The sequence below is a fragment of the Mesoplodon densirostris genome, chromosome 3, assembly GCF_025265405.1.
Source record: "Mesoplodon densirostris isolate mMesDen1 chromosome 3, mMesDen1 primary haplotype, whole genome shotgun sequence".
In the NCBI taxonomy this organism is placed as follows: Eukaryota; Metazoa; Chordata; class Mammalia; order Artiodactyla; family Ziphiidae; genus Mesoplodon; species Mesoplodon densirostris.
Genome location: NC_082663.1, coordinates 108,961,959 through 108,977,000, shown reverse-complemented (window position 1 = coordinate 108,977,000; position 15,042 = coordinate 108,961,959).

The following is a 15,042-nucleotide window of genomic DNA, read 5'->3' as shown; positions in this document are numbered from 1 at the left end:
TTAAAATGTATTATGAGGTCACATCACAAGGGTAATCCTGGTCACAAAGGCAATTCATTTTGGCTCATATTGACATATTTGGCCACTTACAGTAGTATTCTCCCCAAAAGCCTTGTAGTCTGAGGCACAGCCTCACTAAAGAGGGGGAGGCTTTAATTTGAATTTCCTTGTCCCTTCTCTGATTTCAACCAAAAACAGTTTTCGAAGACTGTGTGCTGACCTTGGAACATAAGTCTAGACAGAACACTAAAAATTGCCTTTAAAAGATGCCATGAACAGTATCCAGATTATCATCCCTTGAATAGGTTAGACAGTTTATTGTGCCAAAATCCTTCTATGTGTGGTTGTACCGAAAGCAGGTGCTTCTATGGAAAATATATCCAAGACCATTTCTGTCTCAGTTTACTTTGAGCAAAGCCAGCTTTTAATTTTAAAAGTACATGCTTAGATGTCTCTAAGATGTTTTACTGACTTAGTATTCAAGTAACTTCTGACCAAGGTTAAGGGAAGGTATCTTTCTCTGAGGATCCTTATCATTTTAAATGTTTTGGGAAAACTCCACCCTTCTGAAATGGAGTTCTGTTCAGGGTATGAAGATTTTAAGGATATCTGCCTCCATGCCAGTGTTATTATACAACTATTTTTAATTTAAATTACAGATTCTTTTTTGTCTCTTTCTCCATGAGAGGCTGGCACCAGATCATCCCCTGAGTAGAGCAGACATTCCAAAGGATGTACTGCCAGCAATAATGGAAAGCTGGATACAACTGAATGGTATAAAATGGTACCTGAGATGCTTAGAAAACTGTAAAGTTTAATGCTGCACACCCGGAGCAGATGCCAACAACCACAGCTGTTGTTTATACGTAAAAAATATGAGTGTGTGTATGCTTTTAAATTCATGGCTTCTTTTTTTATTTTTTGCTTATGAATCTCTGGACATCTGTCTTTTAAAATGTCTTGTTTATAGGGTCAACAATTTCTGCCTAATGAGATGGGCCAAAAGACCTATAATCAGTCACAGACTCACAAGGAAAATGATAATGTGTCCCAAATAAAAGATTGAGTGGAATTATTGCTAAAATATCTTAAATGTTCTCCAATAACATTTGCCAAACATAATTTATAATACTGACTGGATCTTTCATCCCCTTAGGAGTTGTACACTCATTTGAAGTAAATGTATATCATCGAAGCATTTTGAAATTTCAAAATGTTAAGCTTTTATTGAAAAATGTTATGAAGAAAAATATTAAGAAAAAATTTCCGTAATTTAAACAAATGGCGTGATGCATTCACCGGACACCCAACCGCTGTAAATAACATTGCGCATATTGAAGGACACATGAGTCAGGAGATGAAGCAAAATCCTACTTTCCCAGAAAATCTGTGTTTCACAAGGAAGGAGACTTAACTTTTCTGGAAGACTTGGTCTTTGCACCTTCAAAGGTGATTTGATTATTCATTAAGCAACAGTGCCTTAAATCACAGAATTGTAGTGAAGAATAACTTTAAAGCATACGGAAAATGTAAATTTCCAAGGCCTTGAAGACAAACATAATTTACGTAATTTCATAAGAAAAGGAGGGTACATATGGACATACCATGCAAAAAAATTGTAAAGAAACAATAACATGAATTGATATTACACTTTGGGAAGCTATCCTTCTTAAATGAGACTTTGAATTGGGAACAAAGACCCTGATACCGGAGGACCAACTATAGTGTAGCTGATTTAAAGCAACAGGGGTTTAAACAGTCACAATATATTATTTTCGGTAAGTACACTTCTGGAATGTTTCAGTTTGGATTAAGCATCCTGAAACATGGATTTAATTAAAGGAGCCCTTCAGATAATTATGGGACTGATTTTCAAAGGCATGCTAGATGATTCAGATTCCTTGTAACATTTTGAGCTGCATCATTTAAAGCCTGGTCTGGAAGGGCTATCCTCTGAGAATTTACCATTTTCCAAGAACTAAAGAAATTTCCTGGCTGAATGTCTAGAAGTCAAAAATTGGGATTCTGAGCATCTTTATCATAAATATTATCAAGTTTGAGCAACTTTTATGAGTCTCTTAGGAAGGCCTCAAAAGATACGACTGGTATTTGACAGGACAAGGCAACATACAATTTTCCAGAAGCTCGCTAAGAATTTTGGGACCCCTCTCAAAATTCTGAACAGTGAAGAGACTCCTGTGGACACTCAAAACACTAAAACCTCTCTGCACAAGGAAAGGTAAAAATGGTGCTCTTCAAAAGGAAGTTTGTGGACCGCCCCCCTCCCAGGAATGGGAAAACAAGTTGTTGGGGTCTGGAAAGAAAACAGTACAATTTCTATCTATATTTACTTTTTAACCTATTAAAAAAAAAACTTTTATGTATCCATTTAGTATGCACCTAATAGAGACGAAGAGTAGCATATGAATGTAATGTAAAAATGGATATACATACGTTTAGACATATGATCAACAATGTTTGTCTAAACGGACATCACAGATTCTGAGGCAGCCCCCCATTCTAGGACCTCTTAGCCACCTCAGTATGTGGGGTATCGAGTCAGTGGGCCTGCTGCCTGCTACTGCCTGATGGCAAACTGGGGCAGTCAGCTGTCCTGTTGGATACAAATCTGGTGGGTTGTGGACTCATTCATCGATTCAACAAATATTTACCAAGCACCTATGAGATCTAGGGATGAAAGAGTGAACAAAGAAGGCACACCTTCAGCTTTTATAGAGTTTATATTCTAATGGGGAGAAAGATAAACAAGCAAGAAAATGAGGAAAACGAGGCAGCATCACATTCTCCTGACTTGACACAGGGGCATCACCTGTGTGATATTCCTGCCAAAAATGTTGAACAGGACTCTAATTATGAGAAAATGATTAAACGCATTAAAATTAAAGGGTATGTTCAAAATTGCTAATAAAATGAAAGACAAAAAGAAGCTGGGGAGCTGTTCTAGATTAAAGGTGACTAAAGATATAATAACATGTAATACGTGATTATTGCTGGGATCCTAGATTGAAGAAAAAATAGATATAAAGTTATTGGAACTGAGTAATTTAAATATGGGCTGAAGATTAGATAATAGCATGGGACCAATATAATTTTTCTTGAGTGTGATAATTTTATTGTGATTATTAAGAGAATGACCTTGTTCTTGGGAAATGCACATGGAAGTAGGTAAAACCAGGTGAACAGTACAAGGTGTTGGTTGACCTTTCTTGCAGCTTTATAAACTTGAAAGTTCAAAATGAAATACTGTAGGATAATAAGTGTGTGTGTGTGTGTGTGTGCGTGCGTGTGTGTGTACAGAAATGTAAGGGGATAAAGAGCAATGAAGATGGAGGTAGGGGTATTTTTTTATGTCTGTGATGAGAGAGACCCTCTCTAATACATTGACATTTGAGCAAAGATGAAGTAGCAGGACGAAGTGAAGAAGCAGACCATGCAGCTACCTGAGAAGCAAGAGTTCCAAGCAGCACACCTGCCATACTTGAAGAGCAGAAAAGAGGTCAATGGGACTGAAGCAGAGTGAATGAGAGGGACAATGGAAAGAGATGAGGTTAGAGAAGTAGCTGGAAGTAAGATCATTGCTGAGCCTTACAAGGCATGATGAGCACATTGGAATTTTACTCTATGGAAGGAAATTGTTGGAGGTTTCTGAACTGAAATATGATGTGGTCATATTTTGATTCTACTGTGAATGGAATTGTTTTCTTAATTTAATTTTAGGATCATTCATTGTCAGTATACAGAAATACAACTGATTTTTGTGTATTGATCTTGTATTCTGCAAACTTACTGAACCCATTTATTTGAACCCAGTTATTAATTCTAGTAGTTTTTAAAAATAGATTCCTTAGAATTTTCTAGGTATAAGATTATGTCATGTGCATAAAGAGTTTTATTTCTTCCTTTTCAATCTGAATGATTAGTTCTTTTTCTTGCTTAATTAATCTAGCACCAGCTAGAACCTCCAATATAATGTTGAAATGAAGTGGTGACTGTGAACATCTTCGTATTTTTCCCTATCTTAGAGGAAAGGCATTCAGCATTTCACCATTAAGTATGATGTAGGTTTTTTGTAAATGTATTTTTTCTGGTTAAAGAAGTTCTATTTTGTTTGTTGAAAGTTTTTATTATGAATGGTAATTGGTTTGTCAAATGTTTTCTCTATACCTATCAGTTTTTTTTTTTTTTTTTTTTTTTACTGTAATCTATTTTAAGAGGGACACGTTTATGGCTTTTAGGGAAGGGTGGGCAGAGTAAAACAGGAAGACCTTTTAGAAAGTGATTTTATAATAATCCATGCAACAGATTGTGATGGGTTGGACTGTGGTGGTAGCAGTGGAGGTGGTGAGAAGTAGGTGGATTTTGAGTAAATTTTAAATATAGAGCCAACAGAATTTACTGATGGATAGGATATGGTATATAAACAGAATAGACATCAAGAATGACTTTGGTGCTAGGGTTCTAGGGTTTTGTTTGTTGTGGTTTTTTGAGCAAGGATAAGGATGGAATTTCCACTTACTAAAATGGAGAAATTATTTTAAATATAATTTATTTTTATAACAATTTTAGGTTCACAGCAAAGTTGAGAGAAAAAAACAGAGAATTCTCATATGCCCTCTCTGACATACATAGCCTCCCCAACTATCAACATCTCCTCACCTGAGTGGCACATTTATTACAACAGATGAACCGACATTGATACCATTGTCAATAAAAGTCCATAGTTTTAAATTAGGGTTTACTCCTGGTGTTGTAGTTCTATGGGTTTTGCCAAATGTACAGTGACATGTATCCACCATTATAGAATCATATAGAATAGTTTCACTGCTCCCCAAATCCTCTGTGCTCCACCTAGTCATCCATTTCACCTCCCTTAACCCCTGGAAACCACTGATACTTTTACTGTTTCCACAATTTTGCCTTTTCCAGAATATCATATATTTGAAATCATACAGTATGTTGCTTTTCAGATTGGCTTCCTTCATTTAGTAATATGTATTTAAAATTCCTTCATGTCTTTGTGGTTTGATAACTCATTTCTTTTTAGTACTGAATAATATTCCATTGTGTGGATATAACATAGTTTATTTATTGAATCACCTGTTGAATGACATCTTAGTTCCTTCCAATTTGAGGCAATTATGAACAAAGCTGTTATAAACATCCACATGCAAATATTTGTGTAGATACAAGTTTTCAACTAATTTGAGTAAATATCAAAGAGCATGATTGTAGGATCCTATGGTCAGAGTATATTTAGCTTTAAGAAAACTGCCAAACTGTCTTCCAAAGTGGTTGTACCATTGTGCATTCCCAAAAGCAATGAATGGGAGTTCCCATTGCTCCACATTCTTGCCAACATTTGGTGTTGTCAGTGTTTTTGATTTTAGTTATTCTAATAGATGCATAATAGAAATTATACACACACATGCACATGTGAGCACATACACACACAAATTTAAAGTCAAGAATGAATAACCAAATCATCACCTTGTGGACTCGGCAACTTTCCACAGAGAAATTTGTACTAAGTTGAATCCCATCTCATTGTATAAGATGGGAGCACTGTGAGATAGTCCACTTTCATAACTACAAGTAAAGAGTCATGCCAGAGTTACAGGTTTGACCAGTAGTGCTATCTTATATAAGCAGTAAGACACAAATAATTTACATGGTCTGAATAAATTTACACTGTGGTGCCACTGTGTACATGTTCTTTAAATAATCTCCTTACATTTTTAGGGTTCTAACAGAACATCTTGTAAATGCAAGTTGATAAAGATCTGCAATGTTTTCTTTTATGATTTCAAAAAGCATTCTTAAAGAACCTTAAAGATATTTAGACGGAATCTCTCATTTTCTACCTGAGGCATCTGAGGTCCAGAAAGTTTAAGCAATTTACTCAGCTTGTGCTTTGGGTAACTTGCTGTAGAGCAGCTATAAGAACTCTACTCCACACCCTTTCCATTTTACCATTGTGCCCCTTGAAATTAACTGTCAATAGTGCTCTTTAAGTTGCAAATTCTGCTTGCCTTTCTTTTTTTTTTAATTAACTTATTTATTTTTATTTATTTATTATTTTTGGCTGCATTGGGCCTTAGTTGTGACATGCGGGATCTTCATTGAGGCATGCGAGATCTTTTTTTTTGTTGTCACACACGGGTTTCTCTCTAGTTTCGGCGGGCTACCTCTCTAGTTGTGGCATGCAGGGTTTTTCTCTCTAGTTGTGACGCAAGGGCTCCAGAGTGCGTGGGCTCTGTAGTTTTGTAGCACACAGTCTCTCTTGTTGAGATGCGCTAGCTCAGTAGTTGTGGCGTGCGGACTTAGTTGCCCTGTGCCATGTGGGATCTTAGTTCCCCGACCAGGGATCGAACCTGCGTCCGTTGCATTGGAAGGCAGATTCTTTACCACTGGACCACCAGAGGAGTCCCTGCTTGTCTTTCTTGCCTGAGCAATTACAACTTACCTACAGTCTCCTATTCTGTTCCATAAATGTTCCATTTCCTTTCAAAATGATAAAGCTTCTACTTATAACAGGAAAATTGATGAGAGCGAAGAAAATCCTAAAATCATGACTATTGGTAGAATATTTTCACAAATTTTAGATTCATGTTCCTTAAATAAATTTCAGAACCTGTAATCTGTGTATCTGAATTGTTAAAGATTTCCCCATCTCTTTTTTTCTGTCATCCCCTTTTCTTAAAAGCTGTAAACCTTCCTTTCTCTTAAGTGAGCCCTGGTGTCCTGTCTATGCTTTCCCTGTGCTTTTGGGTCCCTTCCTTCTCCAGCAGACTCTAAGTTCACAAAGATTCATATTCTGATGGTCATGTCTGTAGACATCTGCCTTTTACGTTACCTTTCTTTTCTAGATTTATATACTTCACTTTATGCAAATCCTGAGATTCTAATCTACTTAGAGTTAACAGTGTACATTAGATCCTTCACCTAGTAATAAAAAGAAAATATTACTTCCAAGTCAGTTATAAAATAAGGAATTATATTAGCAAGAAGAACAGCAGCAATTAATTCTCTGTTATTAAGGAAATTAAAGAAATTGGCACCTGAACAAATATAAGAAATGTATTGTGATAAGAAATCTATTAACAAAGATGCAATTATGTGCTCAAATATGAGATTGCTGAAGTATTAGGATTTATCACTAGGAAAATATAGAGGCAAATTGCCATGGATAGCCTCTGGGTAATTAAGAAATAATAAATAAACAAGGAGCCAGCAAGTAACTGTGAATGAGAAGATGCAGATGTTTCGTAGAAATAAAACATTGTCTTAATGTTGCTGTAACTGTACTTAAACATAGTAAGTCTACACAATGACAGATTATCCCAAGACACTAATGGAAAAGAGGTTATCATTATGAGATATTTATGATAGTGAGGTTCTGCCTCAATGTCTAATTGAAATACAAGACATATGTTCAGCAGATATAATCATACTAAAAATGGGACTCAAACATAAAAAATATATGATGCTACTAGAGGTGAAGAGGGTAGGTTTTATGAAGATATGAAAAAAGTTGGATTAGAAATGAAAAATAAACCAGTTATCTTAGATATTAGTCATTGACATTTAGTTTTATCTTGGATTAGAAATGAAAAATAAACCAGTTATCTTAGATATTAGTCACTGACATTTAGTTTTATCTTATTTACTTGGGCTATTTTGACTAGTCATTCGGGCTATTCTGTATACAACACCCAATGAGTTCAATATTTGAACTTTTAAGAAAGTAAAATGACAATTAAATTTTGAAAATATAAATAGATGCTGTAGGTTTATTTCTGTGATAGACTTCTAAGTATGTATCACTATTCTAGACCGTTTAATGTATTTGATTATTGAAAACCAGCATTTAATGCTGTACTGGGCAGAACTGTATTCAATAAGTTGAAACACAACTTATTCTGGGGATATAATATTAAAACATTATTTTGTCTCCCACTGTCTCTTAATTTTATTTGGTGGGGCTAGATTTTCCCTGTCCTTGGAAGAAATAGTCTCAAGAGAGACGTTAAAATGTCCAGAACCTTTTAATAATTAAAACTCTGATTTACAATTAAGGCATCTTCTGCCCTTTCTGTAGCCCCTTCTCAGCTCATAGAAATATGACGGTATCTTCAGCTGCCTTCTGCAAAAATCTGTTCATCCTTCAGTCTAGGATGCCCTCTTAGGACCTTCCTTGTGTTGACTTTCATCTCTACACCTTATTCATGGGTAACATTCCCTAGCCCCAAGAAAATCTGAAAGCAAGACCTTGAATGAGGCCACTCTCCATTGCTAATTGCCAGCATGAAGCCTGATATCACTCATTCTAGGGATTTCACAGGTGAGAGTAAGACTTCACTCTTAGAATGGTCTCATTAAAACCTCCTCTCTACATCTGATACTTAAGAGGCAATACAGTGCCATCCCTACACCTTTGAGAGGAGAGATGGCTATTCACAGCACCGTGTTCTCTCCTAAGAAATTTTCTCCTTGTACCCTCTCCTTAAAGACCGTTTTCCCAAGCTTAATGTTAAGAAGTAGTAGCCTTTCTCCTACAGTATCCTGCTGAACACTCACTGCTACAAAGCCAATCTCTACCATAGTCACACAATTTGGCTTCTACCACATGGGTGGTTACCAGGAATCAATCATTCTGCTACAAAACCTATTATTCCTGTGACTATGAAAACAAAGTTTTGTCAAATATTATGTAAACCAGTGAAAAATGAATGCAAAAAATCATTGCTTCTTTGAAAGTTAGTTAAGTAATTTTTCAATAATGGCAAGTCACTATAAAAAAGATATTGTTAATTTAAGTGTAAGTGATAAAATGGAATAAGACTGGAACAAAAATGCAGAAGGATTCTGCACTCAGATTCCATCACAACTCTCTTTAAGTTCTCACCCCTCTAAAGAAACTAAACCTGAAACTTATATGCGAGGGAGCAAAATGTCCTGATGTATTTAATGAACACCCAGGCAATGTTCAGCTTTCTTGCTCTGCTCTGGTTGCCTCTGAGAACCAAATTGAATTCTAATAGCGCTGTTTCATCTCCTATGAACCACAAGCAGTGCGTGGATTTAGGTTAATATTCCTCTGCACACAACTTACTGAAAAATAAGATTATTTTTGACTGCAGTCAATTTAACTTATTTTGCTGAGTTTCTCCTTTTCTTAAATAATTCTTGATATTGACTTAGATCTAGTATATGTTTTTTATATTTCTTAATTTTTACTGACTGTTGAGAGATGAAAAAGTTTTTTTTACATATCTAAGTTTACCAGTTTTCCCTTGGAAAGAGAAAACCAAATTGCCCATAGCCAGGTAGAAACCCAGTTTCCTTAACTTTGATGTAAGTTTACTGAAAAAGTAAAATTCAAGATCTCAGAACTTCATATCAGAGATTCTAATCCTTGTGTCTAATCTGTATTAGCTAGAGTAAGTAAATTAACTAGTAAATAAATCCTCAAATCTCAGTGGTGTACAAAATGTAAGTTCATCTGTCACTCATACAGAGTTGAATTCTGAGTTCTTGGTCAGCATCATCCAGGAACCAAGGTTTTTCCCATTATGTGACTCAGTCTTTCCTTAAGGCCTGGGAATCCCCTGCTGGATTTTCTGCATACACCCAGGAAACTGATGAAGAGAATAAGAATGGGAAATAGTACAAGAGGTTTTAATGGACCAGGCCTGAAAGAGGTATACATCAATTCTATCCATGTGGCATTAGATGGAATTCAGTTGCCTGGAGACATTAAACTGCAAAGAACAGCAAGATATACAGGACAGCTGTGTGTCCTGGAGGAAAAGGAGCAAGTATGAGTGAGCAGCTTCTACAACAGAAGTCCTCCATTGTATATAATGTTCCCAACACATGGTGACAAACTTATCCTGTGTCATGAAATTTAGAAGTAAATGTGAGGAGGTAAGAGGAAAATTTTCTCTCTTCTAAATTATATTGCTCTCTTTAACATAAAGAATTAAACTGACTTTTTCCTGTAATATACTATAATATATTCTGGATTATTGCTATCAATGAGCAAGCTATTTCATGGCTATAATGCACATTGAAACTCGCCTTCCATAGTATTACACATGTAGCTATGTAGTAATATATAGATATTACTTCTATAGGAGTTTTTTAAAATGCTCAGAAAATATGACCTCTTAGGAAAATAAGCCCTGGGTAAAGATGATTTTTAAAGCAAATTTCATTGTTATTACTGATTTTCGATTAAAGAAGTGTAAGTTGGTGGATTGACTTGTTTGAATTTTTTAAATGAATGAAAAATAAAAAGGTTTTTATAATATTACACAAAGACAATTATAGATTACAGAAACACAGTCTGTTTATTTTAGACTCTAGAAGACTGTATGAAAACCAAATGTGATATGAAAATAATAGAATAATAATTAAAAATATGGAGAATATACTTCATGCAGGTTCATCCCAAGGAAAACTGAGCTAGAATTACATAAATTTGAGCTCTAAAAACATTCTTTTTAATTTATAATTTGGAGTAAAATAACCAACCCAATTTGATGAAAATATTCAAAATGATTAATTTAAGATGTTTCACTAAAAATTCTTTAAATGTCCCAGGAGAACATAATGTTTTAAAGTATAATCCAGAAAAACTTTAAACTGTGAAAGAAAATATCGCAATTGTATATGTCTAATATTTTTAACTAATATCCAGTAAAAGGACATTATATATCAAATGGCTTTAATGGACTCTCTTTATGGAATGCCCCTGCTACAGTCCCTTTAGAAGAAAGATAATCTATTTGTCTTTCAGTCTTCTTTGAATGACCTCTTGAGAACAAAGAAAATTATGCCTCTTTGGCTGCATTTAAAAAATCATTTTCCAGTCAGTAATGCTTAATTCCCCTCATCCATTTATTCATCCTAGCACAAACCAAGAATATTCTGGCATATTTCAAAACTAGAGGGTTGGATGGGGAGCATCTGATAGTTTGTTCTTTGGAACCATTATCATCACTGGTGGAATAATGATTCTTTTGACCAGAAAGGTTGGAGAACAAACTGTAAAGGCCTGGGAAACAGAACTGAATTCAAGCAAAACACTGTAGTAAGTGAGATTTATGTCTAGCATTCCTGGTTGTTTCCCTTTCATTATTTAACCTCTTTAAGTCCCTCACTGTGAGGCTCAGCTTGGATGTAACTTCAGACAGTGCACCACAATCTGGACCTTTTCTTCCTTTGTTCTTTCATCTTGGGTTCCATTTCCTCTAGCTCTCTGTTATCCTAGATGACATGTACTAATATAATCAATTAAACTTCAGTATATGTTAGTGCACATCAGTGCCTTTGTGTGTCACTCCATCCACAACCATTAGTATTTTAACATAGACCTGTAGGATATGAAAATTTTTGTCTCTCTCTTGGCAGCTGATAGAGAACTCTGAAGGCATAGGTATAGGAGGACCACTTCACAGCCTTCAAATTTGAACCAGATCTGTGCCACAGTTGTGGCCTTCTTCTTCCATAATGGGCCATTATTTTTATAAATATTTCCTCCCTAATATATAATGGGAGAGTGGGTTTGTATGAAGGGAACAATCTCTTATTAGATAATTATATAATTCATATTGTAAGAAGACTAGTTATTTTGTTATTTTACATTACTCCTTGTTTTAGATGATCTTCTTAAGGTGATGGTCACAATCTCAAATGCCATTAGGAGCTAGATAGGTGAAGTGAATGTGTGATCCTGGCAGTACACACTTCTACTTAGAAGAATTTAAATTCAACTGTCTTAAACATTATGCTGACTAAATTAAACATGCTTGCATCCTCTGCTGAAAGGCCAATAACAACAAAGCCACACCTCTGTGGTAAGAGGAGGCTTAACAGGTGGATGAAGTAATGTTTTAGATTCTTGACTTTAGGATATAAGAATTGAGGTCCCAAGGGACACAGAAGTTACTCCATCTCCCCTGATCTTAATGATGGAAGAAAAAGCGAGCTATCCAGTCTGTAATTAAGAGAAGAGAGCTAATATCCAAATAGTACTATTCTATGTTTTAAAAAATATATCTATGTATAAACAGATGGTGAGATTATGGGGTTTTTAATTTTCTTCCAATGTAATCTTTTTAAATATATTTATTTATTATTTATTCATTTATTTATTTTGGCTGCATCAGGTCTCTGTTGCTGCCTGCGAGCTTTCTCTAGTTGCTGTGAGTGAGGGCTACTCTTCGTTGTGGTGCGCAGGCTTCTCATGGTGGTGGCTTCTCTTGTTGTGGAGCATGGGTTCTAGGCACGTGGGCTTCAGTAGTTGTGGCACACGGGCTCAGTTGTTGTGGCTCGCAAGCTCTAGATCACAGGCTCTGTAGTTGTGGCACACGGGCTTAGTTGCTCTGTGGCATGTGGGATCTTCCCGGACCAGGGCTCGAACCTGTGTCCCCTGCATTGGCAGGCAGATTTTTAACCAGTGCACCACCAGGAAAGTTCCTCTCCCTTCTAATTTAATCTCATTTTCAAGTGTTACACAATAAAACAGTACTGTTCTCTAAATCAGAAAACAATGAAGTCTTTGTTTATTAAGATCAATGTTTACAAGACAATGTTTATTCTAATATCTTTATAGGACCTTGCCCAAATGGTAGGCATTATGATCGTTGTAACCACAGGGATGTGAGAGCCAGGATGTGAGAAGTTTCCTGAAAACTATGGGTGCCTGCACTTGGCTCCAGACAGAATGCAAAGTGGTGCACTCTGTAGTGATCGACTCAGAATTGTGTGCTTTGCACACCAAAATGGCTGTATTGCTTATACTGTCTCTATATTTTTCATTTTTCCCCAGTCATTTTGAAGTTCCAGACCGTGTAAACTGTGCTAATGGAAAAAATAGAAAGAGCTTCTCTCTATATTTGAGCAGAAGTTGAGAGAAGGACAGACTCCTGGAAATCCAGCTTGGAGGCTGCAGCTGTGACTGAAGACCACCAAGAAGGTAAAGTGAAAGCTGAAAGGCAGCAAAGTCCCTTTTCCCATGTAAATAACATTCATAATTGTGATATCTCATCATATTCACAGGTTCCAAGGATTAGAAAAAGAAATCTTTGAAGGGGTAGGTATTTTAGAATTCTGCCTACCTAAGACCCTAACCAATATTCCCAGCTGAATCAAGACAACTCCTTCCCTCAAACCACCTCCATAGTGTTCTGTGTACCTTTTCTTCCCGAATTTCTTCTGCCTATAATGAATCTTTCCCTTTATACTCCACTACTCAATCTCACCTACCTAGGTCCTGCTGATGCTTCAAGGTCAAGTTCAAAGGGCTGTTCCATCAAGAATCCCTCTCAGGGTGACCTGTTCCCTTCTCTTACTACCCATACAGCTCAATGTATACATCTCTTTTGATCCTAAGTACATTTTTTCTCAGTAGCTAAAGACAAAATATATTTATTCTAGTTCATACCACAGTCCAGTGTGAGTTTTCATTGGGGGGTGGGGGGACATTCTGTGTGGTCATTCAGAACTTCAAGTTCAACCCTTCAGGTGTTTGTGGGTCCTCTCCAATCAACTAGCAGAAAGGTAAACAGAGAGTATAGAAGATTACCCATGGGGGGTTTATGTGGGTAAGCCCTGTATAAGCATGGATCCCATTACTTTTTAAATTAAAGTATAGTTGATTTACAATATTATATTACTTTCAGGTATACAACATAGTATTTTTATAGATTTACTCCATTTAAAGTTATTATAAAATATTCACTATATTTCCTGTGCTTTACAATATATCCTTGTAGCTTATTTATTTTATACATAGTAGTTTGTATCTCTTAAACCCCTACCCCTGTCTTGGCCTTCCCTCTTTCCCTCTCCCCACTGGTAACCACTAGTTTGTTCTCTTTGAGTCTGTTTCTGTTTTGTCATATTCATTTGTTTTATTTTTTAGATTTATTTTATTTTTTATTCTTTAGATTTACTTTTTGTATTTAGAGGATGTGCATAGGTTATATGCAAATTCTACACCATTTTATATAAGGGACTTGATCATCCTCTGATTTTGGTATCTGTGGGGGATCCTGGAATCAGTCCTTCATGGATACTGAGGGACAACTGTATACACACTTGAGAATGATTTAGTAAATGTAATGGATATGATAAAACTTTTATTTTAATTTAGTCCTCATCAGTTATTAAAATCTAAGGATAAACCTTGACTTTGTAATAGACACATGGAACACTTTAAAAAAAATGTTACCACATATAAGTGATAACATACAGTACTTGTCTTTCTCTGTCTGACCTATTTCACTAAGCATAACACGCTCCAGGTCCATCCATGTTGTTGCAAATGGCAAAATTTCATCCTTTTTTATAGCTGAGTAATATACTGTCATATAAGTATATACCACATCTTCTTTATCTATTCATCTGTTGATGGACCTTTAGGTTGCTTCCACATCTTGGCTATCATAAATAATGCTGTGAATATTGGGGTGCATGTTTCTTTCCTAATTAGTGTTTTTGTTTTCTTCAGATATATACTCTGGAGTGAAATTGCTGGATTATGTGGTAGTTCTATTTTCAGTTTTGTGAGGAACCTCCATACTGCTTTCCATAGCAGCCACACCAATTTACATTCCCACCAACAGTGTAGGAGGGTTCCCTTTTCTCCACATCCTCACCAACATTTGTTATTTTTGGTCTTTTTGATGTTAGCCATTTTGACAGGTGTGAAGTGATATATCATTGTGTTTTGTTTTGTTATAAATTTATGTATGTATGTATGTATGTATGTATGTATGTATTTATTTATGGCTGTGTTGGGTCTTCATTGCTGTACACAGGCTTTCTCTAGTTGTGGCGAGCAGGGGCTATTCTTTGTTGCAGTGTATGGGCTTCTCATTGTGGTGGCTTCTCTTGCTGAGGAGCATGGGCTCTAGGCACACGGGCTTCAGTAGTTGTGGCTCACAGGCTCTAGAGTGTAGGCTCAGTAGTTGTGGCTCACGGGCTTAGTTGTTCCGTGGCATGTGGGATCTT